An 18,366-nucleotide genomic window follows, 5' to 3' on the forward strand; every position below is an offset into this window, starting at 1 on the left:
AGGCCTTTCAGATGCTGTGCTTGTTCATCTGTTCCCTTGTGCATCTTCACGGAACATATCGGGTACCTAAATCCTATTGTGTCGGACACATGTTGGTCTCACGTTCCTCAAAGCAGCCAGTGCTTGAAAATCTCTTTCACATGTACGGACCTTGGGGGTTTTAATACGATTTCCACGAAGAAAGGTGGGTCGCCACAGAGTCATGGTGTATCTTCAGTTGACCTCACTGCCGGCTGGAAGTCAGGGCGCTCTCCACAGTCACCTCCACGCAGCGCCAAAGTCAGGAGCCTCTCACCCCTAGAAGGCGCCCCGTTTTCCATGCTGGAAACTAGCCCAACTCCTCAGCAGTTTCCCCATTTCTCCCCAGCTCTTATTTCCTCATTGCTTCGTGCTTGTCTTCCCAACTTCCCAGCTTCTGAGAAAGCGCAGCTGGGCCTGGCAGTTGGGAGGGGATCTGTCACTCAGGAGGAGCAGGGGCCGGTGACGAGGTAGCCCCTCTAGCCCCCAGTACTGGGGTTTACTACCTTCTCACATTCCCCAGATTTTCCCACCCAGGTTGTTCTAGGCTACAAGTGAAAGGCACATGGTTCTACTCAGTTTGAGCCAGATTACTCTCAAGCAGTGCTCTCTCTATAAAATAGGGATGGGAGGGGCGCCTGGGTGGCTCAGTCGGTTAAGCCACCGACTTCGGCTCAGGTCACGACCTCGCGGTCCGTGAGTTCAAGCCCCACGTCAGGCTCTGTGCTGACAGCTCAGAGCCTGGAGCCTGTTTCAGATTCTGTGTCTCCCTCTCTCTGACCCTCCCCCGTTCATGCTCTGTCTCTCTCTGTCTCAAAAATAAATAAACGTTAAAAAAAAATTTAAAAAATAAAATAAAATAAAATAAAATAGGGATGGGGAAGGAGGACTTTCACAGAGAGGGACTGCCAGCGCACCGGAAAGAGCTGGGGTTGGCTTCTCTCAATGGCTCTTTTTCCCAGCAGAGAGACAAGTGGAGAGGCCAGCATTTTCGGCCTGATTCTTCGGCCTCTTCGGGATGCAGGGTGAGCCGATCAGCAACCTCGGTACAGCAAATAGTTCCCTTTTATAATGACCTTTTAGACCTAGGTTCCTGAGGTGACTGTGAACCCACATGCAACTGTTGTCAAACTGTAAGGTGCTTTGTTACCGTTGCTAACCCAAGGTGGGGGGATCACAGTTCCCAAAGCCAATTCAAGTGGAGTGGTGAGGGGGCCCATGGAGAGCTTGCAGCTTGGGGCTCCAGACCCTCTCCAGAGGCCCTGGCAGGCTGGACAGAGTCATTCTGAACTCTCAACGCCTTCGAGGTGCGTCAGAAGGCATTCAAGTCTGTAGAGTTTCCAGACCCAGAGTGCTCAGGCCATCTTCCCCAGCATCAGGCAGGGCTCTCACTGCCCGGAACTGGGGGAAAGAAGAAAGGCTGACTGCCCCCTGAAGGAAGGAAGATAAGGGGCTGGCTCCTGACCCTCCTTCCGCCCACTGTGCCCGCTCCTGTCCACTGTGACATGATGCAAGCCGTCTCCCACTCATAGATGGGAAGGCAGGTCTGTGAAAGCCAAACACAAAGGAAGAGCCAGGGAACTTCCCCATTTCTGTCTTAATATCCCCATCTGGGACTCCTGAGTAAACTGAGCATGCCCTGCAGGACGTGGTCAGGTTTCCCTTTGAGTGAGGCTCCAGAAAGCTCAGTTCAGCTGCAGAGACCAGCTAGGCAAAGTCATGGAGCTTTAGTGTTTTCTCCTGGGCGTCCTAGAGGAGAGGGGCCCATACCTTCTCTGCATCCGCCCCCACCGGCCGCTCTATCTCCTGGCACTCTGCCTTCTTATTTCTGTCCTCCCGCGCAGAACCTGGGGAGGAGGGATGAATAAATGGTTCTGTTCCACGGACGCCCTGCGACACTTCCGTCAGAATTGACTCCTTGAGGAAGCCTTTCCTGCTGGGTGGGGCTTCTGCCTCTTCCCCTGGGTTCACCCCAACCATCCCCCGCCATCGGAATAAAGGAACGTAAGGCCGTCTAAACAGACTTCTCCTTTGCTTCTGTTAGGATACCAGCTTCATAAAGTCAGGGTGAGATTTTGTGCTCTGGGGTCTGAAGACAAGGATTTGAGTCATGGCTCTGGCACCCCCTGGGCGTGGTTTTGAGCCATCACTTAACTTTTCCAAGCCTCTGCTTCCTTGGTCATCAAATGGGGGAATGATAGAATCTGCCTCGCAGGGTGACTGTGGGAATCAACTGAAATAATGTGAGTTGTCATTGTAACAGTGGTGCCCGCAATGTGCAGGGCACGGTGCTGCTCAGACTTGAATTTGCTCCATTGTGGAACGGGCAGGCCTGGTGACACACGCAGGGGAGCGGCATAAGCCAGCCTGCGTGCCATTGAAGGAACACCCAGCCCCTGCGTCCCTTCCCCTTGCCCCCTACAAAGCAAATGGATAATAGCGTGTAGCATTAGCCAGGGGACAGATGTCTTCATGTGGAAGAGCCAGATCTCCTGGTAGCCAGGGACCAGGCCACGCTGGGAGGCACAATTGAATTTTTCCTTTCCATCTGACAGTTCAGGACTGGATGTTACTTTCCAAATGAAAGCAGTTCTGGAAGGTCGTTGGGAACAGTGAATTGTGATTATACTGGCACATTTTTAATTCTGTCTCATTACGGCTGCTGTTAGGGCTGCATTATAATAATTGCTTTAGTTCTGCTTTGGTATTTTCAGGCTTCTTTAATGTAGCTGTAATCTATGTGTGTATTAAAGTAAGCAGAGCCAAAGAGCAGGGGCAGTGGTATTAGTCCAGCAAAAGGAACGTTTGTGAAGGATATAGAGCAGACAGGCAGGCAGAGAGAGGAGCCATGGCCGCGAGACCTGGCGACAGCAGAGGGGGAGCAGGGGATGCTGGCCCCGGGCCCGATACACGCTCATGCTGTGACTCCAGGCAAGCCGAAGCCACCCGTCTCAGTTCCCCCAAAGTCTATCGTGGAGGCGCTTAAAAGTTCTTAGGAGAAAAACCACTGCTGGCGAGAAGCCCCGGGGGATGACTGCACGGGGGGCCGGGAGGAGTCTGGCTGCTGGAGGAGGCCTCCCGGGTAGCCCCTGGCAGAATGGCCACGTGGCCTCCAGAGCAAGGACAGCAGTCAAAGACATGGTATGCAGACAGTCCCCCAGTCCCCGGGGAACATTCCGCTCTGGGCTTCCTTCTATCATTCCCTGGTTTGTTTTGTTTTCCTTTGAAATTTGCTGTTGGAACCATCTCCACTCTTGGCACAGCTCTTTACACACGCCCTCTTGGCCGCTTGAGGGAGGCCTTCCTGTAACCCAAGACCACTGTGGCCTCTCTCTTTGATCCCTCAAAGGACAGTGGTGACAGTTTAGAGGGCAGAGTGCCAAGTGCCCCTGCAAACCCGGCCGCTCACGTAGCGCTTCCTGGGTGTCACGTGCGTTCTTGGCGTTCATCTGCCACGCAGATTCACAATCCCCACAACGATCCCATGAACTAAGTAATGCGATCACCCCTTTTTAAGAGCAAGAGGGGGCCAGAAAGGTCAAGAAATTTGCCCATGTAACTGATGAGTGGCAGAGGCAGAATTTGAAGGCAGTTTAGGGTGGGGCCCACCTTTTGTCTGGTGCCTCCCCCTGAAGCAAGGTCATTTCTCTGTGCCGCTCAGGGCGGACCTCATTGGAAGTCACTGTGGGGCTGAGGCCGCAGGCCAGGCGAGGCGGCCGTGTGGCAGAAGTGTGGAAAGGCCACTGTTGGCGCGACTGGGGGACTGAGCACCTGCTGAACGAAATGTGTCTTCCTGGTCCTCAGCTCCCCCCTCCTCCTCCCTGCCTGGCCTTGTAAGTCTGGGTGCTGCGGGGTGCTTCTTCTAGTCGTGTCCCTATGCACCTGTTCCCCCACCTTCTGCCTGGACCACGGCCACACCCTGACGTTTCCAGAAGGATTCCTGTTTATCCCCCTCAAGTTGTTAAAGGCTTCCCAGCGAAGAGGGTTTCAAAGACTTTCTCAGGGAAAATCATCTTGGTGGCATGGAGCTGACACTCAGCCTGTTGTGGACGCACAACAGACTCATGGAAGCTCACATTTAGGGAACTTTAGCGTCAAAGCCCTCCTGCAGGAATCTCTCCCGAACGGCTCTTTTTTTCTTTTTTTTTTTTTTAATGTTTACTTACTTTTGACAGAGACAGAGTGTGAGCATGGGAGGGGCAGAGAAAGAGAGGGAGACACAGAATCCAGAGCAGACTCCAGGTTCTGAGCTGTCAGCACAGCCTGATGCGGAGCTTGAACCCATGAACCGTGAGATCATGGCCTGAGCTGGAGTCAGATGCTTAACCGACTGAGCCACCCAGGCGCCCCCCCCCCCCCCCCCCCCCCCCCCGAACAGCTCTGATCAATGCTGGGCAGCTCGGCTCAAATGCCGAGGAGCTCGGGAGCTGCCTCCGGCCCACAGCGAACTGCTCCATTTCTGGAACAGTCCTAATCATTACTTAGGATCAAAGTCTTCCTCCTGATATCTTCTACCAGTGAGTCCTAGTTTGATCTCCTGGAATTAATCCATTCCCTTTATCACATGATACTATTTTGAATTTATGAGGGCAGCTAGAAGTTCCTCCTGTCTTCTTCTGACTCAACAGCCTCACGTTCTCTTTTCTGTTACTTCTATTTAGATATTCCTCTATGAGAAAAGATATCAAAGGATCTTAGTTTGTCTCCAGCACAAACTAGGCCCATACAAACATTTCCTCTTCTTCCTCTATTGTATTCCAGTCAAAAATTTGGGGTAACTACGGATGTCATATATTGTGCTGAGAGTTGTATGATATAAAGAAACTAAGATCAGTTTCCTTGTCTTGGTTGTGTCAGAGCAGCAGTGACAACTGCTAAGTACTAACCCGGATAGACTACCTCCTCCTTCCTATGGATATTTTTCATTGGTGCGGTGAGTGTGCTTACGCTTGTGTGCAAACGGTGTCCTCTTTTGACTGTACGAAGAACTATGAAACGGGCTGCCCCCAAGGCTAACTCAGTCCTGTTTGTCTCTCCCACACCACCTTCCCGGTCACCCAGCTGTCACTGTGCCCTTTATCTCCATTCTTGGCCCATCCAAGAACCCTCTCTAGTCGTCCCATCCCTCTTTCCCACAGGGACATGACACTCTCCCCTAAAAACTGTCCTTAATTAGTTAACAAAATTTCCCTCCACGACACAGCCTGCTCTCCCCCAGAAAAACCAGTGACAGATACGAACACCATTTGGTCTAATTAGTTCTGATATTTCACACAACATATTTGTGAGGTTTTTTGGAGGGAAGGGAGAAAGGCAGGGAAAATGCTTCTATTAAAAGAAGAGCAGGGAGGCTTGCATGATGGGAGGGGCAGAGTTTGGGGTCTTCCTCTGTCACTGCAAACAGACCCTTTGTTAAATCAGTACCATCTGGCCTGGAGACACTCTTAGCTTCATGAACCTCTCTTCTTGCACCTCCATCTGCCTGCAGTGGGCCTCCCCAAGGACGAGACCCATGTGTGTGCTTTATTCCGGTGGCTTATGAAGTTTCTGCTTGCATGACCTTTTCTCCTCTGCTGACAGACATCTGTGCAAGGTGAGGTAGTGTTGAGAGGAGGTTCAGCACTGGAGACCTGGAAAGTCAAGACGTGATGTTCTCTATCTGTCCTGCCCTTGGCTTGCTCTGTGACCTTGGGAAGACTATTGAACTCTTGCAGTCCAAGGGCTGTGTGTTAGGGAGAGGTGAGTGGGGGGAAGAGGGAGTTAAGGTTGTACCTTGAGCTGCTAGAATAGATGTCTTTCAAGGTATGGAATATTGGCAATTATAGAGTGGATAAATTAGGAGTAGCTCTCAACATAGAAAATCAATCTTGTGTTTCTCTGTCACATTTGTTGTCATCTTTACAATTGACAAGGTTTAAGAGCCAGTCCAAAGAGCTGAATGTATGCTTGGGGTATCCCACAACATGGCTACAATCTCATGAATCACACTGGAAGTCTAGAGCTGGGCTTTTCCCAAGTTCAGGTTTATCACAGTGCCCCACCTAAAGTAGATGTTTCATAATAGTAGGACCAGACATGTGGCAGAATCCCAAGCCTTGAGGTGGTACCATGGAAAGAGCACTGGAAGGGGAGTCAGAACTCCTGGGTTTCCCTCCCTACTTCGCGTTGTGACCTCTGGCAATTCATTCAACCTTCCTAGGCCCATTTACTGATCCCTAGAACCAGGGAGTTGAAGGACTCTCTAAGGTTCCCTGAAGTTCCAATGTCCATGATCTTGTGGCCAAGCCTGCAAAAAAAAGGAACGAGGGTATTTTAATAACCGTGGTGTTGGGCCAACAGGTGAGCCTAAACTTCAAGCCTGAGGGATTTCTGCAGACCTTCCTCTCCAGAGGCTGCTTCTGTGTAGCTCTCTTGGGGATCATGGCCCAGGCCTGTCTTGCTCCCCAGACTGCCTCAGTCGTCACCCCCAGTCATTTGGCTGGTGCACATGTGTCCTGGTCCTCATTTATCCTGTCCTTGGCCCTTTGCACCTTTTACTGCTTATTTGAGCAGCAAATCCCCACCTGTACTAGCTCTCTGTCCCACCAGCCTGGGAAGCAGACTGACTTCCCTCTCATAAGGAAAAGGTGAAATCACCCACTATCATGGGTGATGCTTAAGAAGGGGGCCTGTAGGGCATCTTGGGTGGCTCAGTTGGTTGAGCATCTGACTCTTGATTTTGGCTCAGGTCATGATCCCAGGGTCTCAGGATCCAGCCCCAAGTCGCACTCTGTGCTGCGTGTAGAGGCTGCATGAGATTCTCTTTCCCTCTCCCTCTGCCCCTCCCCCATGCTCGTGCATGCATGTGTGCACTCTCTAAAATTAAAAAGAAGAAGGTGGCCTGAGAAGTCAGCTTAGGTGTGAATATCTGCTCTGCCATAAAGATCCCCACCCTGGTATCTATCAGTCTCAGTTTCCTCTTTTGGAGAGTTGTGATAACAATTTAAAACACACACACAGGGGCGCCTGGGTGGCTCAGTCGGTTAAGCGTCTGACTTCAGCTCAGGTCACGATGTCGCGGTCAGTGAGTTCGAGCCCCTCGTCAGGCTCTGGGCTGATGGCTCAGCCCGGAGCCTGCTTCTGATTCTGTGTCTCCCTCTCTCTCTGCCCCTCCCCCGTTCGTGCTCTGTCTCTCTCTGTCTCAAAAATAAATAAACGTTAAAAAAAAAAAAAAAATTAAAACACACACACACACACACACACACACACACACACACCCCATGTAAAGTGCTTAGCACAGTGTCTGGCTTCTGGTAAACACTCAATAAACAAATGTTCTGATCACCGATTCTGATGTGTGTGGGTTTTTGCTCATACCAAACAATTCTCTGACACCAGTTGAGCGTCCGACAGTTCGACTCAATTCTGATACTACCCGGAGACAGCATCAGATCCCACAGGGAAAGGTCTCAGTCCCCCAAGACTGAGATGTCCATTGAAGGTCCAGGTTGTCACCTGTGCTTCTTACCCCCTGGCTATAAATCAGAGGTTCCCAAGAGTCCTTCCTTGGGTTTGATTAATTTGCTAGAATAGCTCACAGAACTCATAACATTTTATTTACGAGATTACTGGTTTATTATGAAAGGATATAATTCAGGGACAGCCAGGCGGAAGAGATACATAGGGTAGGGTGTAGGGAGGGGCTCAGGGCTTCCACGCCCTCCCCAGACACACCCCTTTCCCCAGGTCTCCATGTGGTCACCAGCCCAGAAGCTCTCCAGACCCCTCCTTTTGGCTTTTTATGGAGACTTAATTACTTAGGCATGATCGATTAAATCCTTGAACTCAATCTTCAGCCCTTCAGCCCTCCCTGGAGGGTGGGTAGGACTGAAAGTTCCAGGGCTCTCATCACATGGTTGGTTCCCCTGGCAACCAGCTCCCATCCTTTGGTTATCTAGAGGCTTTCCAAAAGTCACCTCATTAACATAACAAAAGATATCGTGATCTCTCTCATCACTTAGGAAATTCCAAGGGTTTTAGGAGCTCTGTGCCAAAGACAGTGTATGAAGACCAAAATATATATTACTTATCACAATATCACAGTTGGTTGTTACATTGATGTTATTTGTGGTAATTCCTGACACTTTTCCTCCAATCAGAAGCTTTCTCTGCCAATCTGCTTTAATGATAATTGTGGGTTTTTTGTTTTTGTTTTTGAGGGACTAGAAATATGACGTTTAATCACATCCCTCCATGAGTTCTGAATCCTTTCAGAAATAGACCAGAGGTCAGATAAAAATTTTAAAAACTTCAGCCTCATTGCTGGTAAAGCTGGGTTAAGGAAAGACAAGGGGACCTCAAAAAACCCCTCTTCAAATATTTCCCCCAACTCTGGGCCAGGAGTTGCTCTGGGGGGAGTCCAGTAGGCAAGGGCAAAGATACTGCACGGGTTAGAGAGGTCAAGGTCAAGGTGCATGCCATTTTTGACACATGAGCTCTGCTGGGTGCAGAAAAGCAGCTCCCTGGGGTTTGAAGCCTGCTAATCTGATCATAGATTCTTCTTTCAGAGTGGGAGAGGCTGACTCTAGGGGCAGAATGGAATGGGCAAAAGGTTCCTTCCTTCCTTTCCTCAGCAAGGGTGCAAATTCCTAATTCCTGAGGTAAGATGAGAAACCAGGGACAGGGAGAGTGTGGTCCCCACTCTGACCTCCTAGTAAGAATTTCCTCGTTTCTGGGGGTGGCTGGGTGGTTCAGTCAGTTGAACATTCCACTCTTAATTTTAACTCAGGTCATGATCCCAGGGTGGTGGGATTGAGTCCTACATCGAGCTCTGCGCTGAGCATGGAACCTTCTTAAGATTCTCTCTCTTTCTCTCTGCTCCTCTCCCCAGCTCATGCTCTCCCTCTCTCTTTCTCTTTCTGTATCTAAAAAAATAAAAATAAAAATAATGGGGTGCCTGTGTGGCTTACTCGGTTGAGCAGCTGACTTTGGCTCGGGTCATGATTTCATGGTTTGTGAGTCTGAGCTCTGCATCAGGCTCTCTGCTGTCAGCACAGAGCCTGCTTCGGACCCTTTGTCCCCTTCTCTCTGCCCCTCCCCAACTCTTGTGTGCACTCTCTCTCTCTCTCTCTCAAAAATAAAGAACTTAAAAAAAAATTCCCTTGTTTCTGCACCCCACAGCTACTGCATTGATGTCTAGCCACCAGAAACCCTTATGAACTGACTCTTACACAAGCTTTCCAGAAGTTATTTCAAAAAGTCCTATATGTCTTCCCATAACACATTCTGTTTTAATATCGCCTTTTATTATGAAAGAAACATGGTTATTGTGAAAAATTAGAACATGAAAGAAATATATACCAGGTGATGGTCCCCTGCAGTCTGTAATCAATGTCCCTTGTCTCTCCTCCAGCCAAAAGTCCATTAACAAGTTTTGTGTCCACAGAACATTTTTAAACAGTTTGTATAAACAAGATTTACTGACCAAGGGTTCTGCTGATTAGTCGTGCCCTCTTGCTAAGTCAGTGAGATACAGACAAGCCGTTTCCAGGTGCTCTGGGCCATCCGTCCGGGTTGGACACTGCATACCTGCTTAGTTTTGTTCTCCCAGCAAGTCCCAGTATCTGTGCACCTCTACCCGTTTCCTTCCTGTCATGTCAGGAATGTTTGCCTTAGGCTGGCTTTCTGCATCTCCGGGTTACCGACTCATTTCTAACACACAGATGCTTCTGTGGCATCCTTTTTCATAGCTGAAGATGGGCTTTAAGCTATGACCATGACTCTATATCAGCTTACTATGAAAATTTGGTAGAAGCTCCAAGAGTCAAGGGTTCCATCACTGTAGTGGACAGTCTTTCTCTGTCCCCAACCACCCCAGCCCTGTTCATTCTGCCCCTGCTCCACTGCCTGAAGGGGTTTGGAATCCTCCTGCTGTTCCCTGCCCCTGTCTTTCCCTCCCCTCCCACCTCCGCCATGTCCCTCGGGCTGGGCGTAGACCTTGAAAATGGCAGCCTCCTTACCCAAGCCCCATTGGTCTCCCATTTGGGTCTCTTGTGCCCAGCCTCCTCCTCTATTCCTTTTTCTCCCTTCCCTGTCTCCATGGCAGAGATTGGGCTCTACCCCCATGCCCCAGCCTCCTGACCTTGGCTAGTTTTCCTAGGGCCCAGCCCTAGTTTCTGGGTCTTTCCCACATCAGCCCCACTAAGTGGCCTGAATGTCTCCCTGATGCAAACAACGTCAACCCTACGGGTGTTAAATTGTGCCCTGCCTGCCTCCCCACTCAGATCAGCTTCTAGCACATTGACACAAGGCTAGGAAGGCCTAGATCTGTCCCCATGACTCTCAGCCCTGGACCTTGCCCTCTGTCCCCTCCTGGCCACAGAGCTCTGGACTAGAGGCTGTCCCACAGTGGACAGCCCACCTTTACCTCCTGGCTTTCCCTCGCCTTGGCTGTCATTGGCCCTGGCTTTCCCCTGTCTCCCGGAAGGAGTCCCTCATATACTGTGCAATTGAGGCCGTGCCATTGGTGACATGTTCAGCTGTCACTGCTATTTCCCATGAGATGTTAACTGTCACTCAAATATTGAGCAGTCCTGCTAGTTTGCAGCCCTATTTGGCAATTTATTTATTGTTACTAATACTCTGTCAGAAAAATATTGATGTCTCTTTAAATATGTGATTTAAACAGGCTTTCTCTAGGGAGCCTCTTGTTTTGTGGGGGGGGGGGGGGCACATCTTCTCCCTAAGGGACACAACCCTAATTTTACCTTGAAATTGAATAAGAAAATAAGATGCATGTCTTAGGAACTCATTTCACAGGCAACACATGACAGGAACCAAGGCAAATGAGGACATCATGTCAGTCATTGTGTGTGTGGTTGCAGTGTCCCCTTCAGTCACTCCCAGTTTTACCTGCAGAGAAGTTCTTGACTGAGAACCATTTCTGCCTTTTGTTTCAGGGCTCAGTGTTCTTGGTTCACAGCAGACTCATTTATATCACCTAAGACTTCTCTAGCACTGATCACATGCCAGCTACTGTTCCAGACCCTTGCAAGTAGGAATCTGTTAAATCCTTAGATAGCCTTAAAAGGCAAGTGCTATTATTCTGCCCATTTTACAGATGGGAGAATTGAGGCAGAGAGAGGTTAATGAAATTGCACCAGGCCACACATCCGGTAAGTGGCAGAACTGGGATTAGAACCCAGGCCTCCTGGTGCCAGACTTTGCGTGCCTGCCGCTAGCCTGGGCTGCCTCCCAGACACTGGGATCCTGTACCTCTTCTGTAAACCATCCACTCTTGGTCTCAGGGCCTTGGGAGACTCCTGGCTCACTCTCGCGCTGCAGGAAATTGCATGTGTCAGGACTGGACACACAACATCTTTGCTACCCACCTGACATGTGGGATTGTTTTTTCTTCTGGCATCCATTTCCTTCGCCTCGAAGGATGAATTGAACAGCCGAGTCGATTCTGTGAAAATGCGGCATCTGATTTGTCCTCCGATGAACTTGTAGCGAAAACCAGCATCCCGCCAGTCCACTTGGCGGCCGCACGCTGTTTCCAGGTGTGGTCAAGGACCATCGGTGGCTGTTTTCTCCATCTTGTGCTCGGTCTGCCTCATGGCTGTTGGAGGTTCTGGGTCCGGGCAGCCGTCTCAACAGCATATCTCCTCACCTGGCATCTAGTGACATCCTGCCCTTCTCCTTCAGGCACCGGGAACTGCTTGTCCATTGCCTACAGCTTGTGTCCTTATTTCTCAGTGTGGTGGTGCCCGGGGACGATGTATTATGACAAGGGAAAGTGAGGTGGTAGATCAGGAGGCTGGGATGAGAACGTCTTGCATTCTGGCAAATGCCCTGGCTGCTTGTGTCGTGGGTTGTACCTTGGGCGGTCAGGGAAGATGGCTATTAGTGATTTGGGGCTCCCTTGCGTTTGCAAGCTTGGCCCGGGGGCCACAGCAGGGTGTGGGAATGGGGGGGGGAGGTGCTGGGAATTAGGAGAACAGAGTTCTAGTACTAGCCTGGGTTTCTTACCTGGATAACAAGAGGCTCCACTCAGACATTCTCTTGGCCTGTCTAGCTCTGGGATCCAAGGGTCACACATAACAGAGGGTCAGTGGTATGCTGGGGAGGCCAGGAAGGGCCCCCAATTCCTGACCCTTTTGCTAAAGCCAGACATTGCTCAGAGGCAAGGGGAGAGAGGTACAGGTGGATGATTAAAGTCAGAATTGACGTTTCAGGCGGCTGGCCTTGGCATTCATTAACAGAGCTCCTGATTAAATGCAGCCACGCGAATGACATTTCTGCACTCCCCTCCTGCCGAGTTCTGCTCCCGGGATATCTGCTCCCCAACTTGCGAGGGCCTTCTCAGTCACTTCTTTCTCTAACCACAAGTGTGGTGATTTGGTCATGGCTCAAAGGATGGAGGGGAAGGGTCCTGATGGGTGACGCGGGTGACAGGGTCCCCCGCCTAGCACATAGGAATTTAATTAAAAGTCACTCATTGAATTGGAAGTGGCACATGAGTGCATCCCCAGAAACAGCCGAGAGGGACTGGGGTAGAGGGAACCTCTGGGCTTCCTGTTTAGGAAGAATAGTAACTACAGAGTTGGTGGGGGCTTCACCAGGCCCTCCGACGTGAACCCCAGTGATTTGGGACAGTGCATGGACCTGAGTCCCCCCAGACACCAGTATCTATCCCTTCCCATTTCTCCTCTTCTGCCCAGCCCCCCCATCCCCCAACTCCCCTCCCGTGACCAGGCCACTGTCAGGCTCCCTGCCCATGATGGATTTTTCAGGCTTCGTTTAGTGACATAACCATCCCAGTAAAACATACAAATGGCCCAACCGTGGATCCTAATGTGCAGTAAACGGTTTTTCACCTCATATCATTTTTTATGGGAAGAAATAGTCTTTGTGCTTCCCCTACAGCGCCACCACCCCCCCCCCCCCCTTGCAGGTGGATGCGGGCAGGGGAGGCACTGCCTCCCCTCCATCTGCCGGGCTGCCCACTCCCCTCCGAGCACCGCTCGCTCACAGGGGCAGGGGGCAGTTCAGCTTTGATTAACTGTCCCATGCGATATTCATTTCTGACAAGAGGCTCACTCACTCTGCTGTCCCTACAGGAAAAGGGGGCATGGGGGGTGGCGGGGGTGGACCGAGGGTCCAAGGTTCCTGGTTGGATTCAGTTCTTTGTCTGTTCTGGTCGCTTTCGGAAGGCACCACCTTCTGCAGTAATCCTTTCTTCCTGCACCATTCGTCCCTGGCTCCGTGCCCTCTGCCCTTTCCTTGGTCTTCCCTGTGTTCTCTCACCCATCAAATGGGGGCCTCAGTGACTCTCTCTCTCTGACGCATGGTGACACTGAAGAGGGTCTCTGAGATGTCCAGCTAAGGAGAAGAAATAACCTCTGAACTGTTGAGGGGACTCTCCTAACCCCAGGAGGGAGGGTTCTGTGTTGCTAAACTCAGTATCTTCCAAGGCGAGCTCAACCGCTCCACCCTGGCCAGGTCAGTTAACTTACATCTCTGGGCTGACTACTCCTCAACACCTCAAAACAGTTCTCCTTCTACCCCTGGGCCCGGTCCTGCCCAGGCTCCACCAATGGCTTCATTTCCTCCCCTCCATCCTGAACCGGGGCATCTCCTAAGACTCCAGCTTGAGCCATCTGCTGTTTTCTGTGAGCCTTCACCGTGGACACTTCTAGAAGCACATCCAAGGTACAAGTGGTTTGGGGGAGGGCAGGCTGTCTGCTGAAAACGGGTTGGGTGATGACTCAAAGTCCCATCCACAGCTGTGGAATCGCCCTGCTCTCTCAGGCAGCAAATCCTTTGCCTCTCCTCCTGCCTGCCTTCCTGCCAGCTGCCTTCCGCGTGCCCAGGAAGGCATGGGGTGCAGGCCCATGATGCTACGGCAACTTGCTTTCTCTTCTTGCCACTACTGCTGGCTCTGTCTCTGTGGCCAAAAGGCAGCTGGTCCCTGCCGCTGCACCACAGGCGTTGCTGGGGGAACGCGTCTCTGCTTGTGCATCTTCCAGTCCGTGGATGAAGCCACCTCCACAGGGTCCTGGATTTCTTTGTGCCCTTTCGGTGGGGGCTCACTGCCCACCTCTCCACCTGGCCAGCAGTGGGGCAGGCCTTGGAAAGGAGGACAAAGGGCAAGAGAGCTCAGTTGAGGCTTCCAGCCACCTTGGACACTGAGATGGGTCCATCCTGGAGCAGACATTTCCAGGTGCATCACGACCAGCCGGCAAGCGCTGGGGGAGGGTGGCCAGGACGGAGGGGGGCTAGGCACTGCAAGCAGTGCTCGGGGACCGTGAAGTTTGGCCTGTGGACGAGATGGTGGCTGTCGACAAGGTCAGAAAGTTTTTCATTTGGAAAAGTGGCTAGCCAGCCCCAAGTTGTTCCCCAGGGCAAGACAGGGCAGATACAGCTCAGGGTCAGAAGGCAGTTTCCTCCCAGCGTTTGACCCTCCCCACGGTGGCACAGGTGGCTTCATTCCTTCTGCTGAGACGGATCACTTGGTGGCCTGACACCGGCTGTCAGCGAGGTTGAAGGATTCTTGCCTTGGGACAGTAGCTCAGCAAGGCGACACATTAGATTCTTTCAGGAGCCTTGGGTTCTAACCAATTATCCTCCAAAGAGGAAATTGGAACCCCCAACCACAGACACAAGGAATTGAGATAACCTCTAGAAGGTGAGACTCCTCAAATCTGCACTGCCTCCAGGCCCATGACCTCTGGGACCCCAGAAAACCAAAGCTAGGTGCACTGTCTATTTCCTTGAAGACTCAGTCACCTACTGGCTGCTCTTCGGGGGACAATCCAATTGGAGACGTGGAATCTAAACACAAGAATTAAGATACAGAGGCTCTTTGAGGGGCTTCCTGAAGTTTGGAAGTTAAGGTGAGTACTCCCCGCCTCCTCACTCCATGCAACACCCCCACTCTTCCTGCCTCTGCAGGAAGGCCGGGCCTCCCTCTCCACCTGCCCCACAGGGGACAGGGCCAAAATGTCCATGGGGTACCAAGGGGGCGGAGGGTCACTAACCCCCTGATTTAGGAGACAGAAAGCACGGCAGTGAAAACAAATCTATTTAGAAGCCTCCAGCAGATTTTAGACACCTTGATTAATCATAACTTGCTACACATTATTTCCCTATAAACAAACTACAATGTTACTCATATAAACAGCTTTATCTTGACAGCTGCAAAATGTCAGGATTTAATGTAGAATGAGCAGAGATACACCATATGTTACCACTCCAGGCCTGGAACACACTAATTCACAGCATATTGCCTCATACCGAAGAGGTGATTACAAAAGAGGGGCTAGGTTTTTGCCTTGCCGTGACTCTACACGCTGTCTCCAAGTCCCCAGTGCCTTCTCTTTGGCTGAGCCGGAATGGCTGAGATGCGATACGGAGGAAGATTCTCGGGCTTGCCAGCCGTGAGCAAGATGGCAACCCGGAAAGTGTGGATGTGGTTGTGTTGTGTTTTTGAGATTGGCCTCAAATAAATACAGGTGTCCCACACTGGGAAACCCACAGTTCCCTACAATAAGAAGGGTGGCGGCGGGGGGAAGTCAATACGCTGCTGGCATCCTGCTGAGGAAGGTTGCTGCTGCCTTTGCGGGAATTGAAAAGCCTATGAAAGATAGCAAACAAATAGAACCCCCTACAGGAACAAACAATTAAGAAACAAGTTAAATGCGAGAGGAAACCGAACTTAATGTTCATGAAAATAAAATGTATAAAGGGACTCTTTACCGAGGGGTAGTTTTATCCCAAAGAGAGAGAAACAGGGAATTTTCCCCAAGAGGCTGTACTCTGCTAGAAAACCCACAGGGCATATTTTCATGGAGAGAATGGTTTTGTATTTGTTCTCTTTGCTTTCTTTCTCTCCCCTCCTGTACCTCGCTTCTACCCCAGTGTGGCATGAATCATACACAGAGAGCACCCAGTCTGGCCCACTGCTTCTTTTTATAAATACAGCTTTACTGGAACCCAGCCACGCCCATTCGTATATATACTGTCTGTCTCCTCTTGTGCTATAGCAGCAGCATTGAGTAGATGCAACAGAGACCATATGGCCCACAAGGCGGAAAATGTTTACTCCCTGGCCCTCTCCAGAGAACGTTTGCTGACCCTCTGCTCTAAACCGTACATGTGTTTATGTCACACTGCAGCCTAAACACTCAAGGCATGCTCTCAATTAATTTTGGCCACCCAAGAGTCAATCCCCTCCTTTTGACTCTAGAACCCTGATCGTCTTTGGGGGAAAGTGCCACTCACAGTACCTGGTGTTTAGTGGGACCGACAACCAAGGGGCGGGCATGTGGCCACAGGTTGGCAGTGGACTTTCTCCCTGGGACTGTGACTTGCCAGTGGAGTGAGGGTGTGGCTGATTTGTCCTGTTGGTAGCTCCCTAAATCTCTGGAGTCCCAGAGATGCCCTGGATTGAATCTGTCTCCTAGACTCCTGGGTGGGCTTCAGGTAAGTGAGCCACCTTTATCCTTCCACATGGGTTTTCTTTCTTTGAAAAAAAAATTTGTTTAATGTTTATATATCTTTGAGAATGACAGAAAGAGAGAGAGAAAGAGAGAGATAGAGAGACAGAGCTCAAGTGGGGCAGAGAGAGAGGGAGACACATAATCTGAAGCAGGCTCCAGGCTCCGAGCTGTCAGCATAGAGCCCAACGCAGGGCTCGAACTAATGAACTGTGAGATCGTGACCTGAGCCGAAGTCGGACGCTTAACCGACTGAGCCCCCCCAGGCACCCCCAACGTGGGTTTTCTTACTTAAGTGAGAGCTGGTTTCTGTTACATATGACCTGAATGGATGCCAACGGCCACCCAATGGCCCCTTGCCATCTGTAGGTCAGGTCTAGGGTGAGATGGACTATAGGGACCCCCCCTGACCTGGTCCTGGCTCACCTTGAGAGCCTACCCACCCTCCACTTCCCTCTTCAGTTCCGATGTTCATACTCTGTGGATGTGCCCCACACTCCAGCTACTCTGTTATGATTACCAGTTCACAGAGGTGTCTTTCTCCACACTACTGTGAGCTCCTTGGTGGGCAGAGAATGGTCTCATTTATCTGTCTCCCCACAAGCATAACCAGATTATTGGATGTTAGAAGAATGAACCCCTATTTTCACCATTGGTGCTGTATTTGGCTATTAAGTTATAATCTTGATCTTAGGCCGAGAGTTCCCCAACCCAACTCAGCACCAAGTAGCTCTTTCTGCTCTCATGCTGACTTTATTCCCTGGTCCCATTACTGGCCTCCTAGTACTGATCCATTCAAGCCCTGAACTTGTACCTTACTCCTGGGATGGACCTTCCCGTTTCTCCACCCCCGGGTGTATTTCTCTGCTCTTAGTCGCTGAAGTCCTGTCTTGCTCTTCTTTGTGCTGCTGTGGCTGACAGTTCTGCATCAGGTCCTTGGAGCTCATGGCTGGAGCTTTGTTGTCTGAGACCAGACAGGATGACCTCCATCCCCTGAAGCCTTGAGGGAGGCATGGATCTTCCAGATGCTTCCCGCCCTGCTGGATTGCCTTTCCTGGCCTTCACACCTACATCTGGATCCTGATAATCCTGGTCTGGCTCATTTGTTGCTGACCTCTTGCCAGGCACCCTCTGACAGGAGGGTGGGATTGCCTCAGTGGCACGGATAGCCGGGGAAGAGTATGTGCTAAATGCCTCCATGATATTTGTGCGGAAAAGGGAGTCTTTAATTCTTTCCCCTTGCAAAGAGTAAAATAGTCCTTGGGGAGCATGGAGAGCACATGGCTGGCAGGCTTTAGCAGGACAGTTAATGTTCAAACCCCAGGCTTCTGGCACAGCTCCTTTCTCCTGGGCCAGAGGCATGGGACCATCTTGGAATCTGGAACTCTTAGTGTCCCAGGTCCACCTAGAAGAGATAAGCATTGTGATGCTTTGCAGGCTTCTTGGGGGAGGGAGATAAAGCACTCTCTGACATACTTCTTCCTTGCTGTCTTTGATGGTGGGCCACTTTCATGGTGGGCCAGAACTTTCTGAGTGCAAGATCCTGTCTGGATGTCAGAATCTTAAACTTTAATTCTAGTAATTCTCCCTCTCTAGTGTTCTTATGCCAAAAGGGCTCCGGGGATGCGCAAAACATCCTATATCCCAATCCTGCTGCCTGGGGTCAGGAAGGGTACTTGGTTTCTCTCCAGTTGGCGTAGTCATCCAAAGAAGCAGATTGTCCCACATCCAGCCCTGCAAGTCCAAACACAGGAACCCAATTATGCCCAAAGAAGGCATAATTCGCAAGAGGAAGGCTCCTTCTGGGCTTCTGAGCTCACTTCTGAAGGTAATTGGCAGATGCTGGTCCCTGCTACCAGGAACTCCTCTG

The 18,366-nt window shown here is 50.8% G+C and overlaps 1 long non-coding RNA gene across 1 annotated transcript; it reads right to left on the minus strand.

Annotated features, from left to right (window-relative positions):
* Positions 1-5,263: 5,263 nt before the first annotated feature.
* LOC144613934 (uncharacterized) lies at positions 5,264-18,079 on the minus strand. The gene is made up of 2 exons (XR_013551430.2): positions 17,311-18,079; positions 5,264-6,304 (listed from the first exon to the last, which is right to left on the minus strand). It is a non-coding gene; the product is annotated as an uncharacterized LOC144613934 (long non-coding RNA).
* Between the last annotated feature and the right edge of the window lie 287 nt (positions 18,080-18,366).

This window comes from Panthera onca, chromosome A2 (genome assembly GCF_046562875.1).
Source record: "Panthera onca isolate mPanOnc1 chromosome A2, mPanOnc1 haplotype 2, whole genome shotgun sequence".
Lineage (NCBI taxonomy): Eukaryota > Metazoa > Chordata > Mammalia > Carnivora > Felidae > Panthera > Panthera onca.